The sequence below is a fragment of the Manduca sexta genome, chromosome 26, assembly GCF_014839805.1.
Source record: "Manduca sexta isolate Smith_Timp_Sample1 chromosome 26, JHU_Msex_v1.0, whole genome shotgun sequence".
In the NCBI taxonomy this organism is placed as follows: Eukaryota; Metazoa; Arthropoda; class Insecta; order Lepidoptera; family Sphingidae; genus Manduca; species Manduca sexta.
Genome location: NC_051140.1, coordinates 13,785,967 through 13,800,276, shown reverse-complemented (window position 1 = coordinate 13,800,276; position 14,310 = coordinate 13,785,967). Strand labels below are relative to the sequence as shown.

Below are 14,310 nucleotides of genomic sequence, written 5' to 3'. Positions count from 1 at the left end.
ATACATCAATAAACAATTGGCATCAGCGTTATTGAAAATTTATTCCTTATATTATATATTGAGTTAAAAAATTTAAGATAATATGTGCCGACGTCAAAAGGTATTTATTGTCTTTTTGTTGATTAACAGTTGAATACCGTGTATGTAAAATACATATCAGTGATAATAAACACACAAAGCTTACGTTGCGTGCACGTCAAAACCAGGCGTTTAAAACAACACGCTGAAATTCGTTCTAAAGGTATGATTGTTTCAACAACCTATACGTATTGCAGGTACGAGAATCGATTCGATTGAAATAGAAAAAAGAATAGGGCAGAGCCATTGAGGGCACCAAATTATTTCAGCCGATGCTGAAGCTTGGCTTGATGTGACGTTTTTTACTACGTCGACAAAGACTACAATGAAATTCTTTTGTGTTAGCAATGTTCGAGAAAGATTCACATTGTTCGATTTTGAACTAGGAAATAAAAAAGGGACCGGGTTCTAACTTGTTACTACAGTATATCTGCATATTTTACTAGACTTTAGGAATAACATTTGTCATAAGGCGATAGATTTTAGAATTGAGTCATGTAAAAATTTTGTATATGAGTAAACAAATGTAAACACAATTAGAGTATTTACCTCATAAATCATACGAAAAGGGTAAAGAGGTAGGTATCTAATCTAACGCGAATTCTTTATAAAGATTACAAAACCTGTAGACTTCGTTAAAATTGTTTTCTAGTATAAATAAATAAGTAACATTATGCACTTACCTGTTTTAACTAACTTGAAAGTGACTTGTTGTTGGTTTTTGAGTTGATCATTATGCGCAGGGTGTGTTAGTTCTCGCAGCGCCATTTCGACCGACGGCTGCTGCATGGTGGGCGCAGGTGGACGCGAAGTCGTTGCTTCTTTCGATCGACTGAGCTTGCGGAAGAAACTAACTTTCTTCGGTTTTGAATTTGATCCTGCCAAAATGAAATCTTATATAAGTATTAAATACCCGCATATAAAAATCAAATTGTTGTTTAAATATTAATAAAACCAAAAACAAAATCAAACATGTTAGAGGAAACCGTAGACGTGGTAACATTCCAGTAATGAATTACATTACAAAGTGTCAAGTATCATGCTTAATGACTGCAGCACTCTCGGTTAGTTATTGATCAGGCCAACTCAACTCCACACTTTTACTCTAAACCTTCAAAGGACGATCGTTGAGGCGTGGGCGTCGATGGCGTGGAGGTACGGGCAGAGGTCGCAGGCGAGGGTGTGGGTTCAGAGTTGGGCCGCGGAGGAAGGCTGTGTGCTGACTCCGCGGGAGAAGGGAAATGTATTGCTGAAACGTCGGAGCGACGATCTGGTTCTGGAGTGGTGACGCGTATGTTCGCTCCGAACTGGGGTGTGCTGGCCACTTCGAAAAGTGCATCGAAGTCGCGATCAAATATATTCTTCCTTGAAAACGCCGGGGGTGGGTAAAGGGGCGGGTAGCTCAAATTCGTCGGGGGCGGGAGTTCTAACAATTTTGCCGAATTCATTATTCTCGTGGCGGCCTAATTTTTTAAACAATTTGTTCTTGGTGCGCTCGCGCAGCTTGGCCGAGCGCTCGAGCGACGGCGTCGGCGATGCCGGCGCGCGCTCCGCAGGCTCCGGGGGCGCCGTTTTGAGAGAGTTGCCGCAAACGAGGGTGGGGGCTAAGGGCGGGGAATGTGCGCTGGTCGGCGCGGGCGGCAGCGGCCCGAAGAGCACGTCGAGCGTAGGCCGCTGCCGTGGCCGGGGCAGCGAGTGCGAGCTGTATGTCAGGGAAACTACTTCATCCGCAGGATATATTACGTACATCCCTGGCGAGACCGCATCGCGCAGGCGTCTCGCGCCCTCCGAAGAGGTTACCGCGCGTTACTCGAGCTCACTTCCTCTACCCTCGACTGGCGGACACTATCAGCTTTGTAACTCCCAAAAACAAAATAAATTACACTACTCGGACAATTAAGACAATCAAGGTAGTGGAATGTTTTTAATATAGATGTTATTTTCCGCAGACTACACACGTGGAAGAACGACTAAGGAATGTTTTACAGGAAAGGTATTGAGCCATGACTAGCAGTAAGGAGAAAGATTCTTCACGTAATGTCAGCCCCGAACAAGTCTTCATCCTAGACAAAAAATAATTATTTATTAATATTGTGCTATGTTTTACATTAATGTAATAATTTGATAAGCATTGGCTTCGACGAAAAATGTAATTACTTTTACTAATGAGTCTAAGAGGCCCTGCCCTGTAATGGGTAAGTATGTAATATAGGGCTGATATATTCATTATTCTCTATATTGATTATTGGGTACACACACTTAAATATAATTCAAGTTTATCAAAATGTTTAAGGAAATAAAATATAAACTAATATCCGCAAATATTAATTGGTATGTTGCACAATATTTTAAATCCTAATATATAAATTTTTGCTCCGAGTAGGTAACCGTTAAGTCTTTATTAGATCCAAAATCAACAATATAACATAAACCTTGGCCCTTATTCTGTATGATAGTGTAAACGCGTAACGCGGCCGTGTCATGTTATCTTCGAGAAATGTGTGTGGAATGGTATTCTGTAAGCCAAATTTCTATAGTACTAAACGTGCTTGTTACGCACTGTCAAAATAACGTGCGGGATAGAGAATAAGGCCCCTGAATGTTTGCGTTTGGTTCATTGATACAAGTTAATACATTTTTTATTGTATATGGGCACGAAAAATTTACCCTACTGCATCTAGTGGTAAGCGCATTAAAGACCAGATAGAATATTGACAGACAAGAGATGAATGCCTGTTTTCCAAATTTTGTCGGTCTGTACGAACCGAATATACACAGGCTGATTCCGGAACTCGACACACTCACGGGGACCGCAATGGTGGATTTTAATACCTAGTGTGCGATGGTCACATTTCGGGCGGATATAAAATATAACCTAACTCCAGCAAAATGCCGTTTCAAATGGATTTATATGATATTAGACACACATATAGAACTAGTCTTAAGGCGATACCTCAAGGTCCATTTTCATACATTTTGTTTCACCTTTAATCTGGGTAACTAAACAAGTATTGGCAAGTAAAGAATTTAAATTCACGTCTAGTTAGTGATTAGTTCTCGCAGTTGAAAGAAAAACGTAAAAATAATTAATAATCATGGATATTTCTGCCTTTAAAATTTCGTCATATTAAATTTTAAAGGCCGAAATATCCATGATTATTAATTATTTTTACGTTTTTCTTTCAACTGCGAGAACTAATCACTAACTAGACGTGAATTTAAATTCTTTACTTGCCAATACTTGTTTAGTTACCCAGATTAAAGGTGAAACAAAATGTATGAAAATGGACCTTGAGGTATCGCCTTAAATAAATTTGCGGAACAGTAGAACTGTTTATCTGGCAAGAAACTAAAGCTTACATAGCTTCAAACAATAATTCAAAGAATAAGTAAATTGCAATCCCTCCAGAAATAAAATAAGTTATATTTTTCCCATACAGCTACATGTTGTTAGTAAAGTATTTTATATTTAAGCTCTTAAACAAAAATTATTTATAGCGCTGTCCCATGTTTCAAAACTCTGAATATAAAAATGAAAGAACAGTCGACGACAATTTGCTCCATTTGAAAATTACGGAAAGTTAACAATGTAATCGAATACACATTTATTAACTCACAAAAGAATATCAAGTTTCATGAGAAAAGATGCAGAACCGTGTACAGTAAACACCTCCATTATTGAATGTAATGATCAATTTGAAGCGCGCCAGAGGAACATTGGAAGTTTCAGATTAAAGGGGTTGTAAGGCTTTATATAAATTTCATTTGGAATTGGAGATTTGACCCGAACGAATGTCGTCATAGTTAAAACCCCTGAAATACTGGATTACTTTTGACGACGACACGAGAAATTCGTCTGGGTTGTACTGTATATGATATTTAATTCAAGTCTTTCAAACTGAGTATGAAAACTCCTTTGTGAACGCCAGCGTGATAAGCTGCTTTCAACTGCAATTGCGTGGGTTTTTAGTCTTATAAAAGTAAAACAGCATTAAGAAAAGTATGTATCTGACAAGACGCAGCTGTGTGAGGAATACTTTTTAATCAGTTTTGTAAGGTTCGTACGTAGTTGGAAATTTTTGAGCGAAATAATCACCATAATAGTCATAATATTCATGTAAGTATAGAAAAATAGTTTTCTGTAAATATAGAAGTATATTAACATTAATATTAATACAATTGACAACTGCAAACACCACCAATCTTCAAATAATCTCTAATATAATCCTCATCAAGCTCATGAATTCCACTGGCGAACATATATCTCCCTTAGACATTTCCAAACGAACAGTAATATAGTATTACAAATTAGTTCGAAAATATTTAAACACTTGGTATAAGGATGACTAAGACATTTTTTATGTAAAACTTGCAAAATAAATGCAAGTATATAGGTTAGTTGAAGTGTAAACTAGGGGGCGCGGAGACAAGCGGGTCAAGTGCTGCCACAATAGCTGAGGGACCCTAAGCCCAGGAGTAGCTCTCAAAATTTCTACAACGCGGCGATTTTACAAAGATTCATTAACATACCAGTTTATTTGAGCTAGCTAAAAAAAATAATACCATTATTGTCTAGACGAATTTTAAACATTTTATAATTTTATTACCCTTCATATAAGTATTTTAATAAGCGGAAAATTATTAAATTACGATATTATGACATGTTTTCACATCAAAGAGCCACAGGCGATTTAATGCAATATTAGATAATACATGTGTTTTGCTCGTTTTTATGATAAAATAGTGAGCGGATCTTTAAATTTATTATCTAATTAGTGATTACGAATACAATATTTCAGCTGTTTAGAATAAATATTTACTTAAAACAAATACAAAGATCTTGTTTGTCAGTTTTAACTAGTTTAGTAATATTTGTCAATACGAACGCACATTATATTACTTTAATATAACTTTCATCGTTATTTTAAGTTCTACGAATAATTTGCAAGAGTTATTTAATTCTATTGGTACATATTTATAGATATAATTGAATCTAAAAGATAAATAATACACCTACTAGCATTATTTACCCTACGGAGCCCAGTAAAGTATCACGCAGTGCTTTGTCATTCAAAGTTCCTGGTTCCATAATTATTATTTATAATTGGTATTTAATACATAATGCAATGATAAAAATAATAATTGGCTTTCCTTGTCTATAGTATACGGTGGCTTTCTAGTCTCATAATTCAGTGGTAAAAAATAAATGTAATGTATCTTTAAAATGCCTTCACGGAGAAACTATATTATAAGGGATAACCTACGAGGAAAACAACATTATGTGCCACTTAGTGGTACATTTTAAAAGCTCTTACGTAAATAAATATGATTCTACACCGGCACCGAGTTCAACGAATGCGAATTGGCTTCTTGCCTAGTGCTAACGGAATATGTACAAATCCATGTTAAGGTGATTTTTTTATAATTGTAATTAAAACAGTTCCAATAATATTAGTGAACAAATCAATGGTCAATTGTTGTGTACATTTATAAAAATGCATGAAAATCTTATTTATAAGTTCCGAGATTTCGACCGATGGAATTTCAGGTTTCTTATATCCGGATTCCTTATAAGTTAATGTTATGGGCGGATTTCTGAAGACCGCCTCAAGCCAACTAAGAACACTAATCGTTGTAGAAAACATGAAAATTGTTTTAAAGAAGAGTAAACGGAATTACCTTCTGATATTTCGTATTCGAATATTTGGATTTCGCCATCGTAGTAAAGTTTTCTTGACAATATTCTCTTCATATTTATAGATACTATTTTACGTTATAAAATCAAAAATCAATGAAACGTTACATATCTTAATTCGTTATATCACGCGATTTTCATTTAGAATAGTATCGGTACCCGGGCTTGCAAATTAATATTAATGAGGTTAGAAAATGGTAATCGAGTAATTATGAATTTCTATCCACAATTGTAATTTACACCCGATTTTTGTCTGTAAATGTCAAATTAAACAATACAATAGCTAGATTTTAAAAAAATAGATTTCTTCCTACAGCACCAGTGGGTACTTAGCTTTCTGTATTCAAATAAACAGAATGAAGAAATCTTTTAGAAACTAGCTGTCAAGATTAACAATATTAAACATTTTATTCGAATTAAGCCGAAAGGTCAGAATATCCAAAGCATTCACAGCGTTTCAATTACTTTTAAAAGATATCCGTGATGCTACTATCTTCCTATTATAATTAAATAAAGCCCATCTTTTTGATAAGAATGCTCGTATATCCAATGGACGGGGCATGCGGAATATTTTAATGGTACCAACTTGGTTCATTCTGAGTAGACAGACTAATGTAAGATTTAACAAGTGTCTAGATTAATATAATTTCTTGAAATTCATATTCTGTTATATGGCATTTATTACATAGCTTTGTATGCGTACATATATTATAAGTTTTACCAATGCGATACACTTGTAACTTAGAAAACGTGGGATGTTTGTTGTGCGTAAACACGGAAATAACTGAACGAATTTTGATGACATTTGTTACCCGGGTACATCGTATTTCTAGATTATCACACATGCTACTTTTTCCCGGTAATTTTCTCTGGAAAATAATCGAGTTTTTTGTATAGATGGTGCTGGTGTCGTACAGATGGCGCTATAAATCGTTTCTGTATTTTAGGGACTTTTGTGGGAAAGGGTCTTCATGCAGGCGAAGCAGTGATCAATGCCTAGTCAGTCAGGTATAAAAAAATATATTTAATATAGGCATAATAATGTTTCACAATAATCAATTACGGAAGAGCATCCTTTTTTATTCTGAGGCGCTCGATACGAGTCCGCTTCGGAATGTGAAAATCCAATTTCCATCCCATTTTCTAATAAATAAGTAACTATTTGTTTCGGGAGGCCATAGTAAGTAAGATACTAACGTAAGACGGGCAGTGCCCACAGTATCACATTTTTCCTAGAATTCCTAAAATAAGATTTTTTTCTTTATGTTTTTTTTTGTATTGTGTAAATATTGATGGATCAAATAATCTGTAGATTAAATTAGTAAGATTGGTTTCGTAAGCCAAAATAACGTGCTATTAAAATGATGTTTTTGCCCGGTTTATAGTAGTAGGCAAATTCATTACAGTGTATCGAGAATCCGAGTTTCTCCAATCCTCAGTTAACCCACCTCTGAACCTTAATTAAATTTTTGGCACTGGCTAAACTGAGCATAACTCAAGTCTAGCACGGCAAAGTTACGAGTTACAACTTTGCACCTGACAGCAGTCTAAACTTTACACACTAAACGATGTCGACATTCTCTCACAGCCGCCATTGTTTTGCCGATTTGTTTAATTGCATCTTCACAGTTAAATTAAGGGTGTTCATTTTTAAGGATTAAAAAAACATAAGACCGCTAAACTTAAATTACTTTGTGGTTACAGGAGCCAAAATTTAAAAAAAACATTTGATTTGTTCAAGCTTCTTAATTTAGAGTACAATTTTAAACTTTAGAGTACTTCAAAGTCCAATTCAGATTTATGTAAAACAAATAATAGGTATAGTTGGTAACCTAGCAATTATATAATAGAATCTATGTGAATTAATATAATAAAGAGAAAAGTTTGTTTATAATAAACTACGTAACTGAATTGAAACATTTTTATCCTATTAGGAAACTACATCACTTCTGAGTGCTTTATGTTTGGGGACGGAGTATTAACGAGGTCGAAATCGTCAACAAAACCTAGTTATAAATAAGTATTCTTAAAATACATCAAAGCTTTATAATGAGACATCAGCTTATAGTGAGAGAGAAAAAGAAAAGAAAGAAAGTATAATTTAATGTCGCGGTACATATCCGTATTATATATACACAACAAAAAAAAAAGAAGAAAACCATTAAGTAATTAATTTAATTTCTATGTCCGAACCGCGACAACTAGGTGGCCATCTCGACATAAGCTGTGTTATGACAAGCAATCAAAACTAATTTCATGTATTCATAAATATATTACAATAAAATAAGTATACTATAGTAGTGGTTATATGAAAACAGTAAACTAACACCAAAAATTATTAAATTCCGCTGAAAGGTCAAGCATTGTCCAGTTTCGTGTTTGTATTTCACAATACAATTCGCGTGTTCCAGTTTCAATAAAAGTTGGACATGTTAGTGGTAATCGAGACGAAACTGCGAGATGAAATTGCTGTAGAATTTTTTTTTGGGAAATTATTTGAGTTTTGGAGGACTTTCGAGAGTAGTTTATAAACGATCAGAGTTGTTATAGACAACAATGGCGTAAGGTTCATATGACTCGATTTAGGCTGCCCTTTCGTAATTCATTTAAAATCGAATTATAACTAGACAGATTTGTGGACCGCGTTTATATATATTAGTAGCTATGTTTGAGTGAGGTATCCTTTCGGAAAAATTCAGCCTTCGGCATTGTTAGACAAGATACCTTTCTATAATCGTTGACGTTAATATAAAATAATAATTTCTTATGTTTACGCCAATGTTAATCATTAAAATAAAACTATTTTTGCAAATTTTGTCGCATTTTTTTTAATTTTAATATAAACCTCGATAAAGTCGTCAAAAATAGTTTTATTTTAATGTCTATATAAACAAAAAAGAAAGAATGGAAATAACTTGTTAGTTATAGACTTATGTGAAGAATTATAAGGTCTCTGATAGTCGTTGTAAGTAAAGATTACAAACTCTTACTAATGTGATTATATCGATATTTAATTAGCAAAAATTTAGAACGCTTTGACAGCGAATAGAGATTTAACAAAGTTACGAATGGAAAAATGCAAGTTAGGGTCTCTACGATAGTTAATTTTCTCCTACCGCACCTGAACTACCTATAGAGTTGTTAGTGCAATGCACGCCCAGCAAATCCATTGAGCCTGTAATAAAGCTTTCCATTACGTTATTCCTAGAAGACATTGTTTTAGGAGTATTGTTTTTACGATATAGAATGAAAGGTTGACTTTCTATTTTTACCATTTTGTAAAGCCATTCGGATGCAATGTCAGTAGGTATACCTACGTTGTAAAATCAAGTACGGTATTATATCTCAGACATCTCGAATTTTCTTGAATAACCAGATGTATCTACTTTCAAAGTGGTTACATTAGTAGCATAATTTAGTAATTAGTATTAGGTCAGAAAGAGGAAAAAATGCATGTTTGTTAACTTAGCTACATTCTCAATCTTTGTTTTCACTGTTTACGTGTGATTTCCCGGGGCGCAGCATATAGCAGACGGTAGTAACAAAAGGCGACGACATGTGACGGCAATTGCAGCAGGACAGTTGCAATTGTATGTAAGAATCGGATTCATACAAGTTATTACTGCAAAGTATTGCTGTATGCTGTCGCCGCCTATCTGCCGTCTACTGCACCCCGTGAAATCGCATATTTACTCCCTCACCTCCAATAATTTGAGTCAATGAGATAAAATTAATTAGGTTAATTTCGAAATAACTTTATTCAAATAAATATATTAGATTTACGATTTACAAACAGTCTTAATTATTATATAAAATACACCACGCCAAAATATAAGAGTGTCATGGACAAGATGCATTAAGTCCTGGACCCTTTTTTAAGAGCATACGTCATGCGTGACGTTGGTCGGTGCAAAGGTAGGTCAAGATAAAAGCGATCGTCATTGTAAAATGTTCGGTAGTGGTGCAAAAATAAAAATTGGAACTGCACGATTTTTCCACGTCGAGTGTTTCGGAGGTTTATTTGGACTGCGCACTGTGCACGCACCCATTCGATACATTCGTACTGTTACGAGTTACAGATTTGTAAGGGTCAATACCAGTTTTCCATCGAGATAACTTTTCATTTTGTGAATAGAGCCACTAAAATAGAAACCAATAAAAATTGCAAATGAAATATTTGCAGATTTTTAATTTAAATAACTTTTTGTAACATATTTGGACACTGCCGTATTGGACAGACATATTAAAAAATGTTTAAACAATCATTTCCGAGTGAAATATTTAAATGTTTCGCTGATTTAAAATATGGTTCTAATTTAAAAAAATATCATGTTTTTTTTTACAATACTGCAAATTATAATAAATTACTTATTAAAATCAGTTTATTTGTTGACTAGCTATTTTCGACAAAAAACAAACTCAAAACTTAACGCTTATCTATTTTAAAGAATGTTAATCATTGAAAATAATATAAATCTCATTTAGAGTATAAATCGCTATTAATAATTAAGCACCTCCATCAATCAAGATATCTCGTAGTTGGTAATTGTTTAATTAGTTTGTGTTCATGTGCAAGATAGAGTTCGGATTGAGGTCACTCGTTTCCGCGCGATCTATATTACTCTCAAACGTGATAGGTCGCGACACTTATACGTTGCATCTTTCCTCACATCTTACTCTTACTAATATTCTAAGAGCGATGATTTGGTAAAGGTTTACATGTTTGTTAGAAGTAAACGCAGAAATAGTTGAACGGATTCAGGTGAAATTTAGTACACTGGAAGTCCATATCGTGGATTGACACATAGGTTTTTTATATCCTGGTAATTTGCACACAGGGCTAATCATGATATTTTTATTTAATATTTTTAATAGATAGCGCTGACGTGCACATTGTTTTAAGGACTTTTGTAGCGGGAAAAGCTGTTCATGCGGGCAAAGTCGCGAGCAACTCCTAGTTATATATAAATTACCAATTAGAATGTACATTAATAATAATCTTGTTTTTTTAAGTTATAAAATCTGCGGTTTGTCCTAAGTACGAATATTATATTTAATTACTTAAAATGTCTCATGTTTCGGAGAGGAAATCACATTTTGGTTCTCGATATACAAACGGGACCGTATTTCTACACAACACGACAATTAGACCATAACATCAATGATTCTACTCGTCCAATGCATTAATTCAAAATTTAACGAACTAATTTACATAACTGATACAATTAAAATATTCATAATATTTTTATCGTTTGTTTTTTCAATCGGCAGGCACTTGCAATGGCTTAATAGAGATAACGAGTGCAGCCGTGGCCCGGTATTCGGAAGTGAATAAAAGGGTCAAGAGCTCTCTTTCACAATAGCATGTCCGCGTCATCAAACCACTCTTCTCATTAGTATAATGGAAACTATATAAGTGTTACTGGAATATTGCTTATTGATGATATAGGAGTATATAATTGGAATATATTTGGGTGTGGATTGTGCCATTTAATTGGAATTTGGTGTGCTGCTCTCAGGAATTTATAAACTGTAGAAAAAACGAAAACATTAATTACCGTAAATGGAATATTATGTTATTAAGTCAAAATAAAACTTATTAGAATAGATTTCATATTTATATTTAGGAGAAATCTATAGTAGAATATCCAAGAAAAACGAATCGTTTACAAACCAGAAAATAGGTAGAAACATATCAAACTTAATTAAACCTATCCAGGTCATCTAAATTATGCGAATCAGTTGACAACATCCATTAGGGCCCCATCCATCATTCAATGATCGCTTCACTTTGGGAACAGTATCATATCCCGTAAGCCCTGGCTAAAATGTCAGCTAATTAGAAAGGCACAATGTTTTTGTTTAAAGAAACATCAATATTAAATGTTAATGGCACTCAGAATTTCTAACGGCTTCACCACAAACTATCATAGAAGTTAGTGCAAAAGTTAACTTACTATACCACGTTATCATCAAGTTTTTAATTCTGGTAGATGATTTCAGCAAGACCAATACAGACTAACAATAACTGCCTATAAATCATTACGCACATAATCCGCGGGAGTAACTTGTCGATGGGTATGGCAATACATAATAATTACTACTAAACGACACTAAGCTAAACGACATTAAGCGGCAATAGCCTAGTTGGCTGTGGAACGGACTGCCGAGACGAATGTCCGCAGGTTCAAATCCCAAGGGTACACAACTCTGACTTTTCAAAAAAAATCATGTGTGTATTCTTTGTGAATTTATCGTTCGCTTTAACGGTGAAGGACAACATCGTGAGGAAACCTGCACATCTGAGAAGTTCTCTATAGGAATTTCGAAGGTGTGTGAATTCTACCAATCCGCACTAGGCCAGCGTGGTGGACTAAGGCCTAATCCCTCTCAGTAGTTAGAGGAGGCCCGTGCTCAGCAGTGGGCAAGTATATAATACAGGGCTGATATTATAAACGACACTAATACCTCACGTAAAGCAAATAAGAATTGATCATGGTTTTAGAGTACGTACAAGAATAATAAATAAGAGTAAAATTAATTGATCAGTTTATAATTAATTATTCAAGAGCACGTCATTATACGAGATCTTCGAATCGTCTCGTTCAGTAATTATGTCAATTATTTTCCATATCATTTGATTAAATTTCTATAGTATGTATTATTTTTTTAGGGATAATAAAATTTTATAAACCAATTATATACATATATCGTGAAGTACTTAGCAAGTACATAATACTGTCAGTAATAAATGACACCTATATTTAAAAGTAGGGAATCGCTGAGATAAGAGAACAAATATGCTATGAAAAGTGGTGTGTATAAAATTCTCTATCAGCATAAATAACTGCAATAAAAATGTAATTCAAATACACATTTTCCGCAAAACTTGATCCACTAAATAACGTAATGGCGACATTATTATCAATCCAGCAGTTTCTACATTTGATATGTAAGTAACATTTATATATATTGGTGGAATGAAACAAAATGCCGTTGAGCACAAAATGAGTTCAATTCAATAATGTTCTGCGAAGCGAGCGGCGTTCCAACGGGAACATGCCGTCTAGGCATCTCTGTATTGGAACACTGACGTGATATCATCTGCCCGCTTTGTAAACAGAAGCTCTTTACGTTACTTGATAGATTATGATTCGAATTAAAGTTCTGGTAAAAATCTTATTTAAATGAATATATATCAGTTCATGTCTTTGTTTGTGTTCCATGTCGTAATAAACGAAGAGATCATTCCGAGGACTAAATAAAAATCTGGTCAAATTTGTTTTCCAAAAATCATAACACACGAAATCTTTCTTGACTTTTTAACAACAGTTAGTATTAATTATTTTATTTTTAGGTGATTTAATAAAACCAAATGGTACATTAACAAAGTTGTAATTAGTTAAGAAAAACAGTAAACAATTTAGGTCGTTTACTAAAATATTAATTGTCACTGTTAAAATAGTTAACATTCGAACATATTTTGACATCATTATTGGAAGACATAATAATAGCCAAACACTTGGGTGAGAAACAACACAAACACATGCACTCGGATAAAAAAAAATCGAGTTATTCTATGCGCGTGTGATTACAAGTATTTTTATACTCAGGGAAACTTCCATTGTCTTAAAAATACTGCTTTATGGTTGTAACGTCACACAAAATGTATTAGAGATAGATCATTTGAGTGTAATAACTCTTGAGGTGTAAAAGCTATCAAAACAATAAATGTAGTTCATTGTTTAACGTTAATAGATCATATAAAAGACATTCTATTCTGGAATTCAAACAAAAACAGGGGAACTAACCACAATTGTTATTCTTTTCGTTTACTACGCAATCATGAATATTCATATCAATGCATAGGGAACAATCAAACAAATTTATACCAATGCCAAATGTAAAGTTAACTGTATACTGGATGGTGGCTTTATTCTGTGTAACAGTGTAAGTTCGTACCACGACCGCGTTACGTTATCTTCGTGAAATTAGCATGGAATGGTATTCTGTATGCCAATTTCTGTTTTATTAAACGCGACACGCTGCGTTACGTGCTTATACGCACTGTCAAAATAACTTGTAGCATAGATAATAAGGCCTCAGTTAGAGTTGTTAATAGGTGACTTAGTTACAATAGTTTATTTGCCTGGGAAGGTGCTATGGCATCGACGGACACCAAGTGCAAGAACTTATTTTTCAAGACTTCGTAATCAATGTAATAATTTAATAATTCAGATATAAATGTCTATTGTGTGTTTTGTTGTGTTTTAATAAGACCACATTAGTATTAAAGATAGTTTTGTAATAAAATCATCAAGTTAGTAGTGCTATTGTTTACGGGCAGTCGTGACTTTTTCTTCAAGCGAGCAACTCGCTCATCGATATTTAGTTAAAAAAAACTTCTAGAACAGATAAAAGATAAATAACATCTCGCCCACGCGTCGCTCTCCCGCTAATTATTGTGTATTCGTCACCTAATGTTTTCACGCCCGCATACATTATTTTAAGCGGGAAACAAGCCCTTGACTGTGGCT

The 14,310-nt window shown here is 34.1% G+C and overlaps 1 non-coding gene across 1 annotated transcript in view; it reads right to left on the bottom strand.

The window, feature by feature from the left end:
- LOC115441055 overlaps positions 1–14,310 on the bottom strand; it is a 149,012-nt gene that overhangs the window by 101,648 nt on the left and 33,054 nt on the right. Inside the window, exons 2-3 of the transcript XR_005113069.1 lie at positions 1,190–2,141; positions 762–956 (exon numbers count right to left, since the gene is read on the bottom strand). This is a non-coding gene — a transcript (uncharacterized LOC115441055). The remainder of the gene's footprint in view (positions 1–761; positions 957–1,189; positions 2,142–14,310) is intronic.